Raw genomic sequence first — 17,271 nt, forward strand, 5'->3', positions numbered from 1 at the left:
GAAGTCTGTTTTTTACTCACAAGTTGCGTTTTCACAAGCGCATGAGTCCACAGTCCTTGGAATGCCTGTGTTTCCCTTTTTTTAAGGAAAAAACTGTGATATGGGGGGGGCCACTCGTTTGCACAAAAGCATGTCATGAAGGGGTCCCCAGGGAGCGCCGAGGCAGCGTGGACCTGCGGGCAGGCGGGCGGGTCTGAGGTGTGAGCCCCACAAAGGCCAGGGCAGTGACCTCCGTCTGTGGTCTGATTTATAGAGACAGCACAGCAGTCTTCTTGTGGGGGGTCCTGACCGAACAGCTAGCAACAGGGCACACATCTTCCTGTGTCGTAGAAACCGGGAGCACTTGGGGCACAGTCGTCCTTTCTTTACCCTGTTGAACAACTAATAAGGGCAGTGAGCGAAGTCACTGGGCGAAGATGCGCTGAGCAGTTTTTCTGTGCACCCCTGTCCCTGTTAGTAAGGCCTGCCTGGGGTGCGAGAGAAGCAGTGTTTGGGGGCCTTCCACTCAGTGCCACACGCCCCATGTCAGGGTGTTCGCAGTGGGGAGGCTGAGGGGCGCGCTGTTATAAGGGACACATTTATTTTTAAGAGCATCTTCCGTGAATTCCAGTCTGATGCTGGTTGATCATACACAGTATTTTTGTGAAGGTTCCTTTCAAGACACAAATTTAAGTAACGATATGCTGTAGATATGGCGCAGGTTTGCACAGGTGACGTGTGAGTAGCTGGTGTTGGGGCGGCCCACCCTTGTCTCTCGTCTGTTGGGTGTCTGGAGCGAGTCAGGCGGCGGGTCCTGCTCTCTGCCCTCTTCACATCGGTAAATGTAACGTGCTCACAACCCACCCGGGGCGTGGAGAGGGGGATGCCGGGGCCGAGGGCCAGGGGAACCGTGCAGATACGAGTCCACTAACCATCACAAGGAGCTGCGCACCCAGACGTCAGAGTTAGGACTCCGGGGGTCTGTACAGAGAAACCAGGGAGCTGTCCCTGAAGTCCCCTGCAGCCAGGAAGTCAGAGTTGCTGTGATACCCCCAAGGGAGCTGAAGGCCAGGCTGACTCCCGGGAGTGGAGGACAGCGCCCAGCTGTCCTGACGAAGGTGACCAAGCCTATTAGAAGTGCCTCCATGGTACTCTGAATGCCTCGCCTGTGTGGGCGTCCAAGGGCAGGTGACTTGCCCCTGGCAGGAGGCCACCAAGCCCCTGGTGGGTGCTCTTGCTGGCTCCCAGACTGCGTCCTCTGGGTGGGGGTTTGAGCGGCAGGTGCCCACACCCCCGAGTGGGTATGGCTGTGGGGTGGGGGCTGGTCTGTGATGGCCCATGGTCTCCTCCTGGGCACCCAGGCCACGGGCAATATGATACTGTTTGTTCTCCTCCTTTCACGATAAAGTTTGAAAAAAGGGAACCTCAGAGTGTAAAACTCAAAACACCTAGAAAACCTCTGTTGGCTTCTGCGCCCGTCGACATAGACTCTGGAGCACTGCTCCAGGGCAGAGGCCCGAAGGGGGGCGGGGGCCCACCACACACAGAAGCACAGGCAGCACTGGGCCACTTGCAAAGAGACAGGTTTCAGGACAGGAGTCAGTGAGTACGAGGACCCGTCAATCAGATCGAGACTTTCCAACGACTGAGTTTTGGAGACCATCACTCAGGACTTTGGATGGGAGTCAGCCTGGGTGTGCGGCTGTTCACTGTGCATTCAGTGTGTGCTGTGGAGTGAGGAGCAAACTGGGTGTGTAAGGAGCGTTCGAGACAGTGTGAAACGATGGGGGCTGTCGGCACGCTACAGGAGGAAGCTTCGAGTTGGAAGCCGCCTTTCATCGGCTCCTGGGAAGAAGGTGGACAGCCCAGGAGCATCAGGGCACAGGCCACAGGAAGTGAGGGTGCCCCATCTCACACTCTCAGGAGCAGTGGGGCTTGGAGAGGTTTGCACAGGGCCTGGCAGAGCCCAGGCACGGGCCCCTCAGACTGGGGGCCAAGCCCCAGCCCTTCTCTGGCAGTTCTACTCTGAGCCTCTGTTTCTCACTTTAAAGTGGCAAAAGCCACAAAACATGCCCTGCAGCATGGCTTCGGGGTTAAAGAGAAGAGAAAACCAGCTCTGACCAGGGCAGAATAACACAGAAACCAGCTCTGATGAGAGCAAGAAGGGCAGAGACAGGGCAGGAGAGGGAGAAGCTCTTGCACAGCAGACCGTGCAGGTAAAGGGTGAGGAACCAAGTGGCCTGGAGGGACAGAGGCGAGAGGCCAGGCCGTGTGGGCAGCTTCCAGGATGGAAGAGGATTGCACGAATTTTGTAAGAGCGATCCATAGAATCAGCAAACTGAAAACACAAGGAAGGAGTTCCTTAGAAGAAGGCCAGACTGAGAGAAAGCCGAGGAGCTGGCCCCACAGACCCAAGTGGAAGTCCAGGGCGCCCCCCTGTTCTGCTGAAACACCAGGAGAAATGGCGCGGGGCCAGCAGGTGGGGAAAGGATAGAATCGACCACCGGGCATCTGTTTGAGAGAGAGACCGGGGTGCTTTTGGAAGGCTCCAGGCTAGAGACGAAGCTAATCTGCACCAGAACAGCCTGTGGTTAGGAACAAATCGGTGGGAAAGGGTGGAAATCAGCCCACTAAGAAGGGGAAGGTGGCAGTCACACTGGAGGGTGGGCCACCTACCCGCAGGAGGGGGAAATGCTGGTTTCTCGCTGCCTCGCTTCAACCAGTGTTGAAGGCCCACCAATAGGACTGCAAACTAGGGTCACCTGTATTAAGGGGACAAAAAGAAAACCACATGGGGACACTGGTGTCAGGGACATAGGGCCCAGTCCCACCTGCAGCCCTTCTCTGTCTCCCTTTCCTCCCAGGTCTGAACGGGAGGAAGCGAAGCCCTGCAGGGCAGCCATTCCCGGCGCCGCCCCCGGGGCCAGCCTTTGGGCCGGTCTGGGTTGGAGATGGAAGCTTGCTCTTCTGAAGTGGTCTCTTTAAAAATGAGAGAATCTCACCTCTCAGAAGTGGTTGTGTACGAAACTGCCTGGAGCCGGGGGTGTACTCGGTGACCTCTCAGACAGGCAACCCCGCGCCGACGCAGCCCTGCCCACGTGTGCGCGGAGGGGACGCAGCCAGGATCTGTCCAGGCCACTCTTGGGCAGTGACCAGCGGCCTGTGGAGGGATGATGTCGGGATGGGGGTATAAAGAACTGATGAGCGTGATGTTCTGCCTTTATTCACTAAGCCATGCACTCTCCTTCTGGGTAATGTGAAGTTTGCCGGTCCCTGCCTTGCCAGCCCTTGGCTGTGAGGGTTCCGAGTCCTGACACTGAGTGAGGACCCTGGAGCTCCTGAATACTATGGGGGGCACCCAGGCCTGGGGGAGCGTGTCCCACTCCGAGAGGAGGGGCTACGGCTGTAGCTGGAGGTGGCCCCTGCCCGTGGGTCCCGAGGGCTGGAGCTGAGGAGGGCGCAGGTACAGCAGAGACAAGGAGGAAGAGAAGCAGGACGCCAAGCTGGCCGCCCTGAGAACAGTGAGCGAACCATGGGCACTTAGAGTAGACTCGAAGGGAGGACCCAGGGCTGAAGCCCAGTGAGGCTTCAGGATTGAACTGGGAGGATGCACCTGAGCAAAGACCTGAGACCCAGGCGGGCTTGACCGAGGCTCACCGAACGGCGTGGTTACCTGAGCAGGCGGCCAGGACACGGCGCGGTGCTTGTTCTTATGCACAGGCCAGTGTGCAAGTGGGTGTGGGTGTAGATGGGGGCGATGACGTATTTGTACACACCCGGTCATTCTAGAATATGCTTCTCAGCCTCTGCTCGCTCAGGCGGCCTCCTTCCAGGGTTGGTCGCTGCAGTTCCTGTGAGGACTGTGTCACCGCAGCTGCAGCCCACAGCTGAATTAGCTCTCCGGGGTCCTCCCCTTTGAGTAGTTTGACCAGGGTTTGAGTGGCATAGATGGAAAAAGGAAGAGAAAAAAACCAAAAACGTTTTCCCCCTCCTTGGAATTCAGAAAAATGATTAAGTGTGGAAAAACAAATTTTCTTTTTGGTCCATTCCCTAGAAGTAAACATTCCTTCACTCAGTCTGAGTTCAAGGACTGACATGGGAATTTTAAGAGGATTCTTGTACCTTTAATTGCTCTGTGGTTTTTTCTTTTCGGTGTCAAATCTCACCTTGGTTGTAAAGTTTCCGACAGGATACGTTCACCTCACAGCAGCGGGTGGAGGCAGGGCTGTGGGCCCCTCCCCGGGCTGGGAGGGGCGGGGGCACACGTTTCCTGGTGGAAGGAGAAACTACCGGGCTCTGGTCGGCTGGGAGACGGGGCAGTAACCTGCTTATCTCATCAGCAGTTAGAGGAAGTTGCTTTTATCTGTGCCGTGCATCACTTCTGAACGATAACCCTGCGAGCTCGGGAGCACATTATCTAGCAACATCTGAGCTGGAGCTGCAGCCAGCTAGGCGTGCAGATGGGACAGCCGAAAGGCGCCTGGGCACAGAGCGGTCTGCTGGACCCTGGGGCGAGAGTCCCGCCACCTTGCTTCCCTGGGAGGAGTGGCCACTGGCTTGCCCGCCTCTCTGCTGCAGCCCCATCCTCCCTGTGGCGGACGGATGCTGTGATGGCTGAGGTTGGGCACGACCTAAAAAGTCTTCGCTCGTCCCCTTGCAGTGAGCAGTCTGTCCCAGGAGAGCCTGGTGAGGACAGCAGACGCCGTCAAACCAGCTCACGTGGGCTGGAGAGACTCATTTTTCTGAGTTTCTAAACACCGGAGACATGGCATTCAGTGCTTGAAAACAGAGGCTGTGGTGTAACGGGGTCATCGCTTCCATGCAGTAGGACGCACTGAGTTTTTTGTTGCCTCTCCTTTGTCGGTCCGTGCAGGACATTCGGAAGTCACGACCTTCACAGAACGTGGTGACTTGTTGGCCTGCTAACATCACACAGGTGGTTGTGTGTACGTCAGGGACCTTGCAGGATGAGTGTAGGAATGCTGCAGAAGAGAAAGTAAGGGAGGAGGTGTCAGACTCGGGGGGACGTCTGGAGAGGGACCCGGCAGGGAAGCCACTGGGTACGAGGGGGAGGCAAGTGCGGATGATGAGCTGGCTGGTGCTGGAGACTGGCCCTCGGAGCTCAGCGGGGGTTCCCTGAAGCAGCTCCCTGGGGCGGAGGCCCAGGTCGGAGGTCGAGGTGATGGCACGGATCGCAGAAGGCGGCAGCGAGCGCTGGGGCTTGCTGGGGACGTCGGGTGGAGGAAGGGGACAAGGAAGCAGCAGGGGCTGTTGTCAGGGAGAACGCCCAGTTTATCTTCGTAAGAGGACGTTGTTTAAGTGTGTCTGAAAGCCAACAGAAGGCTGCTGGCACAGACAGCGGGTTCAAATATAACATCCCAAGTGGAGTCCCAGGGGAGGCAGGACCTGTCCTCCAGGAGCCAGGCTGGGGCTCTGCCTGGCCACGTCCTGCCCCAGAACATGTCCCTCTGGTGTCCTCATGGCCCTGTCCCTCCCTGCACTCAGTGTCCACTGAGAAGTCCCACAGGCAGCAGTGGTCCTTGAGCCCTGTGGCCTGGTTCCTCACCCCGTGTCTCTCCTCACTGCAGCGCCTGTCACCATGAACCTGGGGAGCACTCCTCTGGGGTGGCGTCCCAGCATCCAGAGATGCCCAAGGTGTGCAGGCCACGTGAGTGAGTTCATGAGTAAGTGAGTGAATGTGCGAGTGAGTAAATGAGTGAATGAGCAAATGAATGAGTGAGTGAATGAATGAGCAAATGAGTGAGTGAGTGCACAAATGAAGGAGTGCATGAGTGATGGAATGTCAGTGAATGAGTGAATAATGAATAAGTGAATGAATGATGAGACAATGAGTGAGTAAATGAATGAGTGAATGAGAATGAGTAAGAGAGTGAATGAGTGCATTACTGAGTCAATGAGTGAATGAATGTGTGAAGGAGTGAATGGATGAATGAGTGAGTCACCAGCGAAGGCAGGGGCAGCCTCCTTTCTTGGGTGGAGAGCTGTAGGACAGTGGGGACAACCTCAAGTTCAGGGACAGGGACTTAGGGCCCAACATGCAGATACTTCAGGTCACTGCTTCTCAGAGGGCACAGGTGGGTTTGGGGCAGTGCCTAGCCCTCCTTTGGCAAGATATCTAGCCACCACATCCCACCTTGCCCTGGTCATCCTGCACCCCAAGTGCCCCCATGTTTCGCAGTGAACACCGGACGAAGGCCCCACCATTCAACCCCAGCAGTGCCGTCGGTCACACGGGCCTCACGCATGAGCACTCTGCACATGCGAGGGAAACCTGGAGCTGCCCGTGCAAGATGTCTTAGCACAGACAATGCGTTCTAACACCTGGCCTATGAATTTTCCAAAAACGAGAGGTTCTGTAGAAACAATGGACCAAGTTTGTGAAAACTTGAGTCCTGGCATTTCTAACCGTACTTCCAGTCTTAACTTCCTGTCTCTGCTGTTAACTGAAAAGCTGTTTATTTTTACAAACAGAAACCAATGTTCATCCTATCCGCATTCTGTGCTGACGACTTCCACGCAGGCCCACCTTGCCCCCCACTGATTTACAAAGGGAAGCCCAGATTCCCACCCCCCGGAGGAGGCAGAGAGGTGGTCTGGCCCCGATTCTCTTTGTTGCCTTGGTGTTGAAAGACTGTCCCGCGGCTGCATGTATAGAACAACCAACCGACATTTCGTTAACTTTCCTTCTACATGGGGTTTCAGAAAGGAATGGAAAAAAAAAGTTCTGAGCTGTGGTTGCCAGTTGCCACCTGTCCTATCTGGTTAGGACATTTTCTGATTTGGGAAGTGTAAATATAACCCAGAAAAAAAAAGCTTCCCCTCCTTTTATGCAAAAGCAGAAAGGTGGAGGCCGGGCAGAACCCCAGCAGGGCCTGCAGCTCCTACCGACCCAGCTCTGTGGGGTGGGGCTGTGGTCCCAGGGAGCCACCCCCCACCCAGGGAGCAGCCTGCTGGCCCCGCACCCTGCGCCCCGAGTGCCTGGGGCTGGGACTGTGTCCTCCAGATAAGCCCTGCAGGAACTGCTGCTCACATGTTACCACAGCTCTGACCCAAACTGTAGGATTTGGGGGATAACGGGAGCTTGCAGTGGGCTCCATGAGGACATCCATGGTGGCGTGCAGGAGCCAGGGCAGCACGGGGCTCACGACTGATCCAGGAAGGCCGTGAGGCTCTGGTTCAGCTGTCAGCAGCTTCAGGGCACCTGTGGCTCGAAGAATTCACACCACACAAATCAGCAAATGCTACAAATTAGGGCTTTTCCTTTTGCTTCGTGAATACTGGTTTCCCTGACCAGTGCTGGCTTCCTGGGGGTCGCGGTGTCTGGACACCTGGTGTGGAGAGCAGGGGTGACTGGGGGGGTGGGGACACTGTCCTGGGGGAGGGAGCCTGGTGGGACACCTGTGGGAAGTAAGGGCGGAATGCATTCTGTCCAGCCAGAGCGGATAACTAATGCCCCTGGGCTGCCAACGTCACAGAGACCAGCCAGCCTGTGTGTGTGTGCAGAAGCGCTTCTGCAGTGAGCTAGTCTCACCGCTGGGAGACAGTGGCAGCCGCAGGGTCTGTGTCCTGACGTGACCACCGCTGTTCCTCGGGTTTGAAGAACTTGCAGATGCAAATCTAGACTTGTCCATGTTCTACTCACATGTGACTGAATTAGGACAACTTCCCCGGAAAAGCATTAGGCTCAGGGTCTCCTGCCAAACTTGGGGTTGCACTGAGTGTCCTCAGGCCAGTTTGGGACCCTCAGACTACACAAAGCCCGGGGATGCATGTTTAGATCTGGGGGCGGCCTCTTCAGTCGCCCCCATGCCTGCGGTGGCTTCGTGAGGGCACAGTATCTGCAGGGGCTGAGCCACCTGCACGCGGCCAGGGCACTGTCACAGCTAGTGACAGCTGAAAGGCGGCGTTCCTCTCCCCGGCCTGCTGCAGGCACCTGACACTTGGGGCAACTGGAGTAACCCAACTGCCGTTTCTGCCCTACTTTCAGGACCCAGCTCAGCTGCAGGGACCTTCAGGGGGCCCCTCTCGGTGTGTCTGTGCAAGGTGGCCTGCTTTGAGGAGACGCCGTCCCCCACAGGGGCCGTGGCTGCAGCTGCCGATGTCCCCCAGAGTCACCAGGGTGTGAGCTCCATGTGGCCTTGACCATCCAATGGCTTTCCCCACTGGGTGCAGTGCAGGAGGGGCCTCAAACCCAGTCCAGGCTGCAGTTTTGGGGGCTGGCAGAGGCCACTGTTCTCTTTTTCAGAATGAAGGACTGTCACATTAAGAGTGAAACCCTGCTAAAATGAGAAAAGGACTTTTATTAGAGCCCTGCAGGCACCTATGTGATTATTTTTATTATCATTCCTGGAACCTGGCAGAATTTTTTGCTTTTGCAATATCTCCACACTCTCCTATTGCACAGGAGAGCAATAAAATGGGGCTCTGGCAGCACCCCAGAGCACTATATGAGCCCCCCTCCCCATCCCAAATGGTGCGTAATGACAATTAGTTATTATCTAGTGTAGCTACTGCTTACTGCACCTTGGCCTTGCAGCCCCAGCAGTCTTCATCGGGAGTTCTGCTCAGTGCGGAAATGGTTTAGTCCCAGGGGTTCCTTTGTCATTCTAAACGTTGCATAGACCCCCGACTTTAAAGGAGGGCTGCCACTACTAATACGGCCTCAGTGCTGACATCGATTTGACTTGGTAGCTGAGGGTGTCACAGATTCTGTGTTTGGAGTGTGCTTGTTCATTGGTCGGATTTTCCCCCTTTAACAACTACTTTTTCTTACTGACGGGGCGACTCTGAAACTTAGCTAACAGACCCCCTGCTCAGCGGGGCACATGCGTGCCTTCCCAGTGCTGGCTCGGGGTGGGGTGGGGGGCTGGCCCCACAGCCCCCGGCAGGCAGCCTTCGAGAGACACGCCACCACAGCCAGTCCTTGTGTGGGACAGAGGCTTCACAGATGAATGACGGCCAGCATTCCTGGGACGTATTTGTGAAATACTGGAACCAAATGTTCCAGGGTGGCTCAGTCCTGTGACAATCGAATGCTCCCCCACCCCGCCTAGGTAAGTCTCAGTCTTCAAGGAGCCACATTTAAAAAATGGCACAAGAGGGGTGAATTTTAATAGATTTTGTTTAACTCATTTTAGTATGCATTCACAGTCAACAGTCATTGAGTATTTTAGTCTTTTTCTGCCCTGAGCTTTGAGACCCAGCAGGTACTTGATGCTCACAGAACACCCCAGCTGGGACTGGCTGCTCTCCCCATGCCCAGAGCCACCTGGGGCAGGGGCGCACGGGGCTTGTGTAGAAGAGTGTGTCATTATGATACAGGAAGCGCTCTACCTTCACCCTAGTTGAAATGTAGCCCAGGGCTAGTCATTTACCAACTCCCTCAAGTAGTTTTTAAACGGTTTCCCCTTCAAAACATTTTCTCTGTTGTCACCACAAATGAATGTGAAAATTTGCTTTTAGTTCTTCCATTTTGGGGGTCACACTTGATTTAGAGAAAGTCTAGGCCCGGCCCCACTTGTACATCCTTGGGGTTTGTTTTCGGCAGCTGTCTTAACAGTAGGTCTGGTAGGCATTTGATTAAGTACAAAGCAGTGAGAACAAGCAAGACATAAACACCACAAACCAGTTTTCCAAACTGCAGCAGCCGAAGTAAATGCAGAAAGATATTGTGCGTCTGTTTTCAGCCACTCACTGGATGCCCACGCACTACCCGGGGTGATGTTGGGGGGTGGGGAGTTCCTAGGAACAAGGCGATTGTTTTCTAGACTCATTGCAGCAGGATGCATTGGGGACAGGTCCTCAGTGAGCCCACTACCTGTGTGAAGTTATTTGCACAATGTGGAGAAAGGAGCTTCTTGATCCTTCCCGCGAGCCCTGCGGCAGGCTGCTGGAGCCACGCAGCAGGTGGCCAGGACGGGCTGTTTTCATCTTTTAGGGGGAAAAGGAAGCGAGCCAGGGAGCAGAGCCCAGTCTGGCAGGGCCCCCTGGCCCCACCAGGCTGAGCCGTGTGCAGCCGCACCCCAGGCTTCCTGGGCGAGATGCCTCACCCACTGACTGTGCCCTGGCGTCTTAGGAGACAGCACGTGCTCACCCGTGTGGTGGCTGGGTTTCCTGAGCACACTGTGATCCCGTCACACAGGCTGCCCTGTGGCTTTGATGGTTCTGTTGCTGCCTTACAGTCTTCTCTCTTCTTCCTGTCTCCCTTCTCTCTCTCCCTCCCTCCCTGTCCCCCTCTTCTTCCTTTACTTTATTTCCTTCCTACTTTCCTTTTTTGTTTCCTTTCTCTCTTTCTCCCTTCCTTCCTCCTCCCTCTCTCCTTTCCTTCCTTCCTTCCTTCCTTCCTTTCACCTTCCTTCCTTCCCTCCTCCCCTCTGTGCCTGTGTTTCTTCCTTCCTTTCTTTTACAACTGATCTCAGATACAGCTTCATCAAGACTCTATTACTATTACATAGCCCAAGAATGAACCCAGCCAGAAGGCTAACAGAGGAGCTGCCCAGCCCCCTGAGGTCCTGCACACCTTGTGACAGGTAACCAAAGGGGCAGGACAGGAGGCCATGATGAAAAGAGGTGACAAAATCAGGCAGGGATGGCCTGGGGCAAGAGTTGTGGACTGAAGCTACTTCTTTGCAGGAAAGGCGGTACCAGGAAAAACCCCCTGTGGCCGAGCAACACACAGGTCCCTCCGGCGATTGTCCATGGCAGGTGACAATGTCTGCAGGGCCTGGCCGCAGGGTCCGTGCACCTGAGCACCTGTGCTGGACTGTCCCACGGGTGCAGACTGGTCCGGTCACCCGCCTATCTCTGCACTCACCCCGTGCTGTTCCCTGCAGAGCCCCAAGCACAAGCTCTAGAACGCCGACGCTAGGTTTTCTTTTTCTTTCAGAAAAGTCCATTGGGAACCCAGACCTTTGAACACATTATTGAATTAACCCGGGAAATGCTGTCCTTTTGTTCACAAAGGAGTTTTAATTGTAAGGTAGTGAGAATTATCTTCTGGGCCAACTTACAAATGCACCCTGGAAAACCACCCCTGCAGAGGCAGGCAGCTGGTGGGAAGGGTAGAAGCTGTCCTGGGTGTGCAGCCTGGCTCCGGGCCTCATCAGACCAGAGGGGTGGGGACGCCTCAGAGCCCTGCTGCCTGACCAGCGTGCACTGTGCAGGGACCCTGCATTTTTCAGGAACGCACACCAGTGAAGTGCTCTTTTATTACCAAAGTTCACTCATTCGCTCGAGTCCACTGGAAAGAGGAGTACCTTATCCCGTGTTCACTGCACACACTTCCTTCTGTCGGGACGGACGGAGGGATGGATGGATGGCAGGCCACGTCCCTTGCTGACTTCTGTGTCCTTTCCTTTATCCCGTTAACCCTGGGTGAAGTCATTCGGACTGTTCATGAGTTTTTCCTCTCTTCTCATTGGCAGCCCATGAGGGCCAGTCGTCCGCACGTCACCTGGGCACTCTTGGTGACCTAGGAAAGGTATTGTACAACTTCCAAACTATTTACCTGAGTGCACCTGCACACACCTGGCCTGCTGTCCCTCCTGGGAGCCAGCAGTGACCGAGTGGAACCAGCCAGTTTCCACTGGGATGCACAGGCCAGCTTTTGGATGCAGCCTCTGCTGGGCTGTGCCGGCATCTCGCACCTGTCCCTGCAGCCGGATGGCGGTGTCCCAGCAGGCGGGGCCCCTTCTCTTTCCTGTGTCTTAACATGGGGCTAGCGGCCCCCAGAGGGAGTGAGAGCCCAGAAGCAGCGCTTCACCCATCAGAAGAAAGTAACTAAAGCAGGAGCGTGGGGAGCCACCCAGACCCAACTGAGGGAGAACAAAATGTGTCATCTAAACATTAAACCAGATGCAGATGGGAGAGAAGGGAAACCAGCATTTTCAGTCTTGTCCCAGGAGTAGAATCGGCTTTGCAGTCTTAAGCCCGTGAGGGTCGCCCCCTCTGGTCTTCCCTCAGCCCTTAAGGGGGCAATGGATCTGGATGAACCACTGCCGGGGGCCTCAGAAATGATTCTTGTGCCTTCCATCAAATGACCTTTGTATTAAAATGTTCACAGGCGTGCACTTTTAATTTGTTTTATCCCATTTGGCCTGGAAAATAAGAAAAATGTGAATGCTTATGGACGTGGAATTCAAACCATGTTGTTTTTTAAGTGTGATCGCTGAGTCCGTGGCCAGGTGCTGGACCAGGTGTCCTGGGGGTCACAGCTGACAGAGCTGCTTCCCTCCAGGAGTTAAATGAGCTGCAGTTCTGGACAGGGGGCCTCTCCGACTCTCTGGGTGGGTCTGAGGGGTGTCTGTGGCCCAGAAGGCAGGGAGCACCTCGCAGGGGCCCTGAGGTGACTCTGGAGGGTCAGTCAATGAGGCAGATGCTAGTGAAGGACAGGCCCAGGGTGACCAAGAACGATAAGATTCAGGGGCTCCAAGACTGTACCTTCTGGTGTGGGAGCTGAGCAGAGAGATAAAAACTGGGAAAAGAGAGAAAACAGAAGTAAACTACAGAACAAACCCTCTTCCTGTATACCACCGACAGTTCTGCCTGGTTCTGAACTTCTGCTGGTTGGTTTTAACTGAATTTGTAACTTGGTGCATTGACGTTCACGGCTGCTTTTCCTGAATGTGGACGGCAGCATGACCACCCCACTGGTGGAAAGGTGAAGCGCAGCTTGTGTCTGCAGGGGAATGAAGCAGTGAATGTGTGTGTGCGCAAGCGAGCGTCTAGTGCCCATACTCCTTCCACCCCCAGTGCCCTCGGAGGCAGCTGTGTGCAAGGCTTATTCACTCAACGCTGGGTTACCAGGCAGAGAATTCCTGCTCCTGTAAAACATTCCAGAGGCAAGCTGGGCATTTGCCCTTGAGCCTCCGGGTCAGGGGGTGGGCAGCCTGTGCGGACCCCTCAGGAGACAGCCTGTGCCAGTTTGCAAGAGACACGGATCATTAGGAAAGCCTTGGACAAAGTGTGCTCTTTCTAGAGCCAGCCCTGCAGCCGCCTGCGCATTGGCGCTTTCTCCCGAGAGTGAGGGCTCTTCCTGTCATGGACTCGGCTGCGCCAGGTCCTCGGGACAGCCCTTCTCTGGGCCAGTGCCCACCACCCACCCCACCACCCCCTGCCCCAGCACAGTGGAATAAACACGGCCCTATGTTGGCTTGCTCCTCCTCTCCGTGCTCACTCTCCCTGGGCTGCGTTCAGGGTGCTGGGGGCCTTCCATTCTGTAATCCCGCCCGACTCACCTGTCACTCACAGGGCATGGTCATCAAATGCATGTTTTGTGCTTTTGAACTTAACGTGCAATTCCAGTTCTGAAGGGCAGAGAGCCTCTTGGGCCCCGAGCTGCAAGGGCTTGGAAGCACAGCCTCCCTAACACGCCCCGAGGCCTGTGCAGCTGGGATGGTGCCCACTGTCCTGGAGAACACAAGGGTCAGTGGGTCAGACACGGCCCTGGGGGTGGGTCCCCTCATCTTGTGTCAGCACCTGCTGTCTGGGTCTCAGAGGAGCCCGGTCTGTTACACTTGCTGGGGGCTGAGTTTCCTGGTAGCTTGTTTAAGACATGTTTGGGACAACCGTGCAGCCAGGCGCAGGCTCGCAGGCAAAGGAGAGACCTTCCCCCGCTGGAGGTGCTGTCCCAGCAGCACCTCCACAAGTTGCTGGTCTGACCCAAGTGTGCCAGCAAACCGGGCTTGAGGTCAAAGCCAGGCTTTGGAAACCCTTGAAAACTGTTCTGCAAGTTCCTTCAACCTAGCGAAGCTCACCCCACGCATCAAAGCAAAAGCCCAAAAACGGTGCCATTGTTCATGCTCCTATGGCAGCATTTCTTCTGGCCACCGAGTTCCAAGGGGCGCCGGGCGGGCAGGCAGCTGCATCTGCCACGTTCTCCACTCTCAGCAGAGCTTGCTGTTTCCTTCCATGAGTGACAATGTCTCCCCTGAACAAACGGGTCCTTCCTTAGATCCAGAGTGTCTGGAGCTCACTTCGAATGCTCAGTGTTGTGTCACCTCATGTCATGGCTCCTTCAAGGCCCGGTGGCACACCCAAGAAACTTTAGGGGGACAGAGTCTCGGGAGACAGTGTGCCACCCAGCCAGAGGTGTGTGGTGGCCCCCGTGCAACTGTCTGCACACACGGTCACACAGGTGGCCGTTTGGACCACAGGGGCTGCATCTGCAATGTTCCCAAGTCCTTCGTCCCCACCCCTGCCAGGAGGCACAGAGTGACGGGCGTGCCTGGCGTGGAGGGAGAGGTGTTTTACTCTTAACTGACATGTGAAGCATGTTCCTCCCATTACTTCGGACGAAGAAAGAAAATCACAAGACCCCTCCTCAGCTGTGCGAGGGGCACCTCCCAGAGAATTCCGGCTTCAGAGAGACGGATCTGCTGACCCCCTCCACGGGCTGTGCTTTCCGAGTTGTTAATTCAGAACCCGGGAAGGAAATTTATTCCGAGTCTGTCCGAGAAGTCAGTCCTCCAGCTGCCACCAATGACATGCCTGGGCTTTCAGAAGCCGTGGGAAGGGCCCGTGCGTCCCAGCCAGAGAGAAAAACATCACCAGGATGTGATCTCCTGCGGTGGCTGTGAGCACAGTCCCCTCCCCAGCACAAGAGAAAAGCGGAGGGTCTGCACCTTGAGAAGCAGCTATTTTTGGCAGGTTCTCTGAGGTAAAGCACCTCTGTCGGGCGCCACTTCCTGGTGACGATGGCACCAGGAGCAGAACCGGAGCTCGGAGGCTCCGAAACGATGGACCTCACCATTGCTCCTTTGGAGGCTCTGCCCCTGGGGCCCAGGCTCGTTTGGAGTCGGGAGGGAGCAGGCAGGTGCGGTTTCTGGAGCCCAGCCTGGAGAAAGGTCAGCAGGCCCGAGCGCCATACGTGGGTTGTGCTGCAGGCAGCGGGGGCCCGCCCACTCGGTAAGGTGCACTGGCCTGGGGGGCCAGTGCGCTGAGACTCCACCCTGCAGGGACCACCACTGATGGGCAGGGGACAGTGGGTGCCGGTCCAGTATTTGTGGGTGACATTATCATCACCAGAGCGATGCTCTCTGTCCCTGTCAGGGAGGAGGATGCCCCGGCCCAGATCCACAGCATCCCACTTCAAAGAGACAGCAGCTGGGACTCAGGGTGTCCAGGCCTCCTACTGGGCTCTGTGGTTGGTGACAGCATAAATGAGGTTAACGAACTGGTCTTCAAATCATGCCCCCACCGGTGAACCCAACTTTTCCGATTCTAAATCTTCGGTTCTTTGGGCTCTTCGCTGTTCCCTTGTTCTGTGTGAGGCCTGGCCTATGCTCCCTGGCACCACCCAGAGAGCAGGCAGGGCTCAGTGACTGCTGGGTGGCGCTGGGAGCTACTGGGACCTGGCTGGAGGCCTCTGCTGTGCACTCTGGCCCCCCTCGGGCCGTGTCATTGGGCACAAAGTGAGCCGAGAGGGCAAGCAAGCTGCACGCAGGCCACCCGAAGGGGACGGGACACGCAGATGCCCCTCCCCGAAGGTGGAGTGTGGAGCCCCCAGAGCAGAGGAGGGGCTGATGAAGACAGTGTAGGTTGGTCAGCAGATGTGACATATATTCCGTCCCCTCAAGAATGAGTAGGACGTCAAGAATTGACGGGGGAAAGGGTCAGGTTTCGGGGACAAGATCGTGGGCTCAGGGAGCCCCGTGGCAGCTCTGGTTTCTGCGTGGGCTGTGGGGAAGGCCCGCCTGACCTCGGAGAAGCCCTCCTGTAAGCGGGTCCCCCAGGCAGCCACATGTGGGCGTGAGGGGCCCCTGCCGGGAGCCATCACAGGGTCCAGCCCCCAGAGCGACTGCTCTTTGGAACCATTTGTTCTGTTGACTTCTACCAGGAGGTTTGGTAGGTGTGTGACCTGAACCGAAACCTCGAAAACACAGGGGTAATTCCTGCATTTTAAGTAATGTTATAGGACCTATGAGAAGTAAGTCCGGGGCAGAGGACCCCTCCCAGCAAGGTCTGAGTGAAAGCTCCAGGAAGAAGAGAGCTCGTTTCGTGTGTGTTCTCTCGGGTCTGAGCACCCAGGAGCCATGTGAGAAATGAAGGAAATGCTCCCCAAGTCAGCTGGCATGTCTGAGCAGAGATGTGGGGGGTGGCGCTCAGCAGGCCTAGGTTTGGGTCACCATGGGTGACTGCACGCTGGGAGCCAACTGTCCTTCCTCCCAAGCAGCCACATGCTGTGCTGATGTCCCCAAACCCCCAGGAGCAGGTCGGGGAAGGCTGGGATCCACGCCGGGGCCTGCTTCTCAAGCGGGGAGCACCAAACCCCCTCCTCCCTTGTGTTATCGCTAGCTGCGTTGGTGCTAACAGTGTGTGTGCCAAGTGTGAGTTTCAGGCCCTTCTGGAAAGTGAGCGTGCTGAACACGTGAGACAGGTAAAGTTTCTGAGTCCATCAGCACCTTTTCCCCCAACAGTGAGCGTGTGGGCCGGCCGGCACCTCTGCAGCGGGCCGGAGCTCCTGGGCCAGGTTTGGAGGCCGGTGGGCGGGTGGGTGGGAGACACACCGGGCTGCGACAGTGTGTGGCAGCAGCAGGCCAGGTGCCTTGCTCACCTCACACGCTGAAACCGCCTCCTCCCGAACCATTAGACATGAGTGGCTGTCGTGGGGAAATACCAGTGCAGGGACGGTTCCCTCATGTTCTGTGCCTTCTCCCCTCTGTTTGCATCGGTTGATAAGTGGTGCAGGTTTGGGTGTGATTTGCACACCGCTGAGTGTGTCCGTCTGTGAACAGAAATCTGCAGTCAGGCGGAGCTACCACTATAGCTCTGTCCTTGTGTGCTGGGGGTCAGCCGTAACCTCCGCGGGGGTGCCACTCAGATCCCTGGCTGAGCCGCTGAGCATCAGTGAACAGAGAACAGCGTGGGCCCCTGGTTTGCACACTTAGGGGTGAAACCTGCTCTACAGGCACTCACTTTCCAGCCTGGGGGGCTGGTATGTAACACACATGGTTCTAGCTGTGCGATTCCTGCATGCGTTAGCTCTCCGGACAAAACCAGCCAATAATGACAAACCTTGGAAGTTCTGATGTGAGACCCCTGAAACGCTCGCCACCTTACCAGTATCCACAGGGTGCTTCCTCCTTGTTTTACTGCCTGTCCATGGAAAATTCCCCAACATCCAGCGCCTTGCAGTTTTGTGGCACAGGAGGGGAGTGGATTCAACCATTTTACTAGTTGCTGGGGGTTTGGTTTTTTTTCACTTTAAAAAGTCATTTATCGTGAGGAGAAATCATATGTCTCAAGAAGCTTGATAAACTCGGCTTTGCATGA

The 17,271-nt window shown here is 56.0% G+C and overlaps 1 protein-coding gene across 14 annotated transcripts in view; it reads left to right on the forward strand.

Annotated features, from left to right (window-relative positions):
• Positions 1 to 17,271, forward strand: part of IKZF1 (IKAROS family zinc finger 1) — an 80,104-nt gene that overhangs the window by 22,013 nt on the left and 40,820 nt on the right. The gene's annotated exons all lie outside the window — the stretch shown is intronic.

Source organism: Artibeus jamaicensis, unplaced genomic scaffold (assembly GCF_021234435.1).
Source record: "Artibeus jamaicensis isolate MK-2021 breed Jamaican fruit bat unplaced genomic scaffold, CSHL_Jam_final contig_1016, whole genome shotgun sequence".
NCBI classification, from domain to species: Eukaryota; Metazoa; Chordata; class Mammalia; order Chiroptera; family Phyllostomidae; genus Artibeus; species Artibeus jamaicensis.